This window comes from Apium graveolens, chromosome 9 (genome assembly GCF_009905375.1).
Source record: "Apium graveolens cultivar Ventura chromosome 9, ASM990537v1, whole genome shotgun sequence".
NCBI lineage: Eukaryota > Viridiplantae > Streptophyta > Magnoliopsida > Apiales > Apiaceae > Apium > Apium graveolens.
Window position 1 is genome coordinate 186,119,715 of NC_133655.1, and position 6,000 is coordinate 186,125,714.

Below are 6,000 nucleotides of genomic sequence, written 5' to 3' on the forward strand. Positions count from 1 at the left end.
TAAATGTGAATCTTGCTGTGTTTTACTGGCAAGGGGGGTTTCAGCCCCCACACCCTCAATTATTTTGACAGTTTGTTGCAAATTTGTAATGTAATGGAGTAGTATCTACTGCAATAATGCATGCATGCAATGCAGCTTCTTTTACCATTGATCGATCATAAAACATCATTATAAAAGGCCCTGCACTGATCAAGTAATTAAAAGTGTGTGTCTGCTAGCCTACCTAGCTTTTTCTTTGCGTCAAGTCTTTGTTCAACTCCCTACTCTAAATTCTTGTGATAAAAGTTTTAATCATCGTGTGTTTAATAGGCCTGCGAGCTAATTCGTGTTCTAATTCTAAAGTTAAACAATGTGATACTTAATTTTGTACATTGTCCGTGTGATTTCGTCTAAAAGCAAAATATTGTGCAGGTTTATCATGTGAAAATGTTTGAACATTTAGGCAAGTATACTAATCTTGTAATCTCCATAGTTATTACTCCAGCTTGTATATTTTAAGATGGGCGGCAATATAATTTTATAAAAACTTTTTATTTAATTTTTTTAATTTTTGTTTGAGAAAAAATCAAAAGTAGTGATTCATAAAACAAGATGGTTCATGTATGTTAAAATACTGGGTAAATATTTAGAGTCCGAAATCAAAGCTCGTATTAGGCATATTATTTGATAAAAATTTGGGAAATATTTTTTTTAAGAATCTAACGCTACTTTAATATATAAGTAAACGAGCTTAAGATATTGTCAATTACAATATTAACTTGTTATTTTTTATAAAATTAATTATTTGAATAACCTCGCAAATGATTATATCTTTTAACAAATCTGCAACGAGGAAGAATCAAAACTTAATTTTTATTATTAGTTTATCCCGTAGCGCTCACGTATAGTTATATATTATTGCTAAAGAAAAATAATCGATTTTTTTTTATATATTTGTATAATAAATTTTGGAAATTCCGGAAGCTTGCTAGCTAGTTATTGCAAATAATAAATGGAATGGCAAAATGAAAATTTAGTTTTCAAAAAGTAGTTAAAATTTAGCATTAGAATTGCATGAAAAATCAAAACACTCATTATTTGGGAGGTGAATAATCAAAATATTGATTGACGGAAATATTTATTCAGGATATTTATGGAATACGTATATGGGACATGCATATTCATATATTTTTAACTTTAATAAAAAATACGTATGATTGTCATTAATGTTATCTTTTATCTTTTTAGATATAGGTATGTCAATAATAATTAATGCGCATATGTTTTAAAAAGTAAAAAGAAGTATATGTGTAAATCATGTGTATAGTTTGTTAAAAAAATTAAAAATGTCTTATAATACACATTTCGTGAATATTTGAAATTCAAAATTGATATATTTTAAATATTTTTTCATTAGAATCACGGTGATAGTTGAGTGAGTGAAGTCGGTTGATATCAAATCTTTTACTGCAAGTAGCCAAGTACCACGGGCTTAAAAGTAGAATTAAAATCACACACACAAAAAAAATAATGAATACCAATTTGCGCAGAGATATGTGCAGTCCCTAACCATTTTTAGATTAAAGAGGAGCTGCGTAAATGGTCAGAAATGGAAATGCACAACACAGAAGGTTCAAAGACTAAAAATAGAAACGTGTTATGACAATGAGCGATTCTACATATCCAGAAAATAATTTTAAAATTTTTTCTAAATAATACGTGACTATGTTTTTATTTATGAACTGATATTTATGCACCAAGAGCTCAACCAATAAAATAATAAAAATTACTCCCTCCTTCTCATATTATGTGTCATGTTTTGACTAGTCAATAATCAAATTATTTAAATTTTGACAGTAAATTACGTATAAAATATAATTAGATAATTTTTAAAACTAGTATCATTAGAAAATATATCTAATTCTCTTTCAAATGTATTTTTTATTTTTTAAAAATAATACATAAAATTGAAGTAATATCGGTCAAAACTTAGTCAATTTGACAATATATTAGTCAAAACAAGACAAATAAATGAGATGGAGGGAGTAATCATTTAAAAGCGATTTTGAAAACCATTTTAAAATTTATAGCATTTCTCTTATCAATATGATTTTACATGGTAATTTCAAAAATTTATAGTCCATTAGTAAAATAAAAAATTCTTATATTAATTTTAAAGTCTAGTTAACCTGTACAAATTCTTTTTATTTGAAAAATATTTACTATCATTGCAATATTAAAAAGAGATTTTTTGAAAAATACCCAAGTTTAAGGGGGTGTATTGAACTAGGATTTTAATACATTATATATAAATAATAGATTATATCTGATTTTGATTTTACGCGAATTTTAGATAAAATGTTGTAAGAGTGTCCTAAAGTTGATGAAGAGTCTTTAGGATTTAAACATAATCCTTCAAAATCTCATTAATTATGGTGAGATTTTAAAATCATAAAATACATTAAACAATCCTACAAAATCCATCATTTTATGAAGTCCAAAAAAATCCATCAATATCATCATATTTTAATGAATTTTAAATAATTCCAGTTGAATACCATCAAATTTTTAAGCATAATTTAAAATTTTGATAGAATACCACCAGATTTTGTAGCATAATTTAAAATCCTAATTGAATAACATAAAATTCTGATACATTTTTTAAAATCACAGTTGAATACTGAATCAAAAAAAAATCTTTAAAATCCGAGTTCAATACACCTCCCCTAAAAGTAATTTTGGCAAGAATACCGTTATTTTTTAAAAAAATGCAAAATAATTTTTAATTTGCAAAAATACTATTTTTCAATTTTTTTTGTAAAAATACGATTTTGGCAACTGAAATCAACTAGATGTAATCTTTGACGAGCTTCTGCAACCTTCATGCAACCTCAAATGCAATCAAAATAACTTCATTCAACTAATTGCATATGTGCTTGATTTTGGTTAATTTAGTTAATTCCGTATTTTTGTAAAAAAATCAGAATATAATAAAATTGAAAAAAATAGTATTTTAAATAATATTTCTATTAAAAATATATTAAACATTCGTCGGTTCGGAATCCAATATGCATAACACATACGCAAAATCACAAATATGCAGGGGGAGAGGAATGGGTTGGAAGAAAGAATCGAGAATCGCATTTAGAGATCCTTACGCCTAACCTACGAATATGAGTGCTCGAATCGATTTTGGATTCTGAAGAAGAAAATGGTAACTCCTACGAATACATACGTAGCGATGCTTACTCCTACGAATATATACGTAGAAAATAGGGTATGTTAATTAGCGGCTGGGTGGGACCTGATAGTAAAGAGATTGTCTGGCTGAGAAGAAAAAGGAGGCCATGGCAGTGGAAAAAAAGGGATCAAAAGCAACGGGGTGGGGGGTCACTGAAAAGAGAGTACGGCGGATATAAGGCTAAGTCACGCCATCTCCGTAAATCTAGGTTCCCCTGTCCCTCCATCTCCACCATTGGTCTTTCTTGAGCCCCGAGCTCTTCTGTCCCCTACCTTTTTTCTTCACATTTTTCTACTTCTATTTAATATTTTACATTTTATATCCATTTATGTTTAGAGATTATAAGATATTGTTGGAATCTTTTTCTAATATTTTAAAGTCTTGAAGCAATCGATTTTTTTTCGAGTTCTCCTCTTATTTATTTAATTTAATTATTTAACAAAATATATTCTCGGATTGAGCGGGGATTACAAAATATATGATCATATTCGAAACTTTTTCTAATGTTTTAATATTTTCAAGCGATTGCTTGGTTAACAATCTCTTCGTTGGATAACTTTCATGCATATTTTTTCGGTTTTTTAAGCCGACTTATTGGTATTAAAATATTCAAAAATTCTGATATTTGGCCGCTGATAAAGTTTTTTTTATTGTAACATTTAAATATAATATAAACCGAAAGTTAGAGTGGCTATCCCCGGATATAGTTTTTCTAGATTGAAATCTACGTTATATGATCACCGGTCACATACGTGATGTGACCAAATATAAAGTGTACATGATTTTTTGGGGCTATATAAATTATTGAAGCAGTGTTGTCCTTCAATAATCAGATTGCCTCTCACCTTCACAAAACATATATTGCCTCCTCCCACTTGTTATATACGTGTACTGTTTACGTATTTTGAGATTTCTATAATATATAGTTTCGTAATGTTTTTTTAATTTTTTTTTTAAAATAAAAATTTAAACATAAAACTTTTATTCATAAAAAAAAATTAAAAAAATATTGTGAAGTTATATTTTAAATGAGCATTGAAAAACGTGTCAAAAAATAATGTATAGAATTTAATGGGAAAGAGGAATTACTTAATTTGTAAATGGATATTTATTTTGAAAGCCGCAGTAATTATTGTGGTATAGTTACGATCATAACTGATAGCTTGTCTATTATTGTGGTATTGTCCACAGGGAAAGTCTATTTTTTTAGTTGTCTTGTTGTGTCTGTCTCTTTCTTCTTTTGTTTCTCTTTTTATAATCCTATGATTAGCCAGCTGTCCCCTATGTTAGTAAGGGGTGACTTTTATAGGCTATTTGACACGCGGAAAGTAGGGAGAAAGGAATGGTATGACATGGTATCCTGGTGAGTGACACGTGTAATGTTTAAAGAATAAGATTGAGACGTGGGGCCAGACGCCTACGAAAGTGTGGCTTACGGCTATCACTTGTTGTTTGTAGTCTGCAGATAATTCGATTTTAAAGGCACATCATACCTACGGTAGACGTAGGCCTTTTATTATGTAATGTGTTTCATGGAACCATGGGGAGGGAGGAGGGGGGAGGTGGAGAGTTACGAGGCCATTACTGTGACGGCCTCAATCCCGGGGTCAGATAGCCACGACCCCTTTACCGAGACCTTTTCCAGGTTTAAGTATGATTTAGGTTACAACTATTACAAAACCGACTTACAACGAACCATCCTGACGCAGCTAACTTAATACAGCAACTTAATAGACCATCTTTGGTCCAACACAACTACCTCAGAGGAGCCTGACACGGAAGAAACTGGAACCCTGCCCTGACTATCGCGGAAGAATCTCTTAGGCATCTGCAATACATATATAAAATATTCTGCAAGGGTGAACAATCAATTGCTCAGCAGTACCACTATATGAATAACAAGTAAAACAATTTAAGGTAAAGCAGTTATAGGAACAGAATTCATAACTTGCCAGAAACATGTAAAACAGGTATAAACTGGATATCAAAACTAGCATGCTCTGCAAAATAATATCATATGTAGTGTGCTGTGTCAAAATACCAGAGTTCAATTTTAGCATGCTATTTCCTTTCCAAAACCACTGTCCATTACTGGACCCATAAATCATATGTCCCGTTACGGGGACCATAAACTATTTATTCCATTTTGGGAACCATTAAACCTTTATCAGATATATAAAAAATGATGAATTCTAGGGACAGCTGATCAGTCTATCCCACCACAAGTTTCGTTCCGGAACTCAGAGACTAGCCAGGTCTCTGTCATGCTGGACTAAGCGGCCTACCAGTGCGCGCATCCGACTTAGCCTCTTACGCAACCATGCTGGGCCGTTACCTAATAATGGACCTCTTACGCCAACTGACCACCCAATATCTGATTTATTTTTATCCAGTTTCCAAAACCATTTACACCTATCTCCTTTTTAAACAATTACAACACACATTCTAAGAATCTCTTTTTAAATTTTTAATCACAATCTAGAGATAGGCATTTTCAGAAGTTACTTTTTCCTCAAAACCTGGTTCAGTAAAACATATTTAAATACGGGGAATACATAACTTAAAACGTTCTGTTCCAATACGTAATTCAAATCAACAACTATTCATATATACTGAACTGTAAAAGATTAGTTCAGGGGTACTTACCTTGCAGAGCGTTACGATTATCTCTGATTGACCTTGAACTAACTTGGACACTCGGCTTTATCGCCTTACTATCGGACTTCAACGCTCAGGTCCTTCACTTTGGAATCTCACTGCGCTTGTCGACTGATCACTAG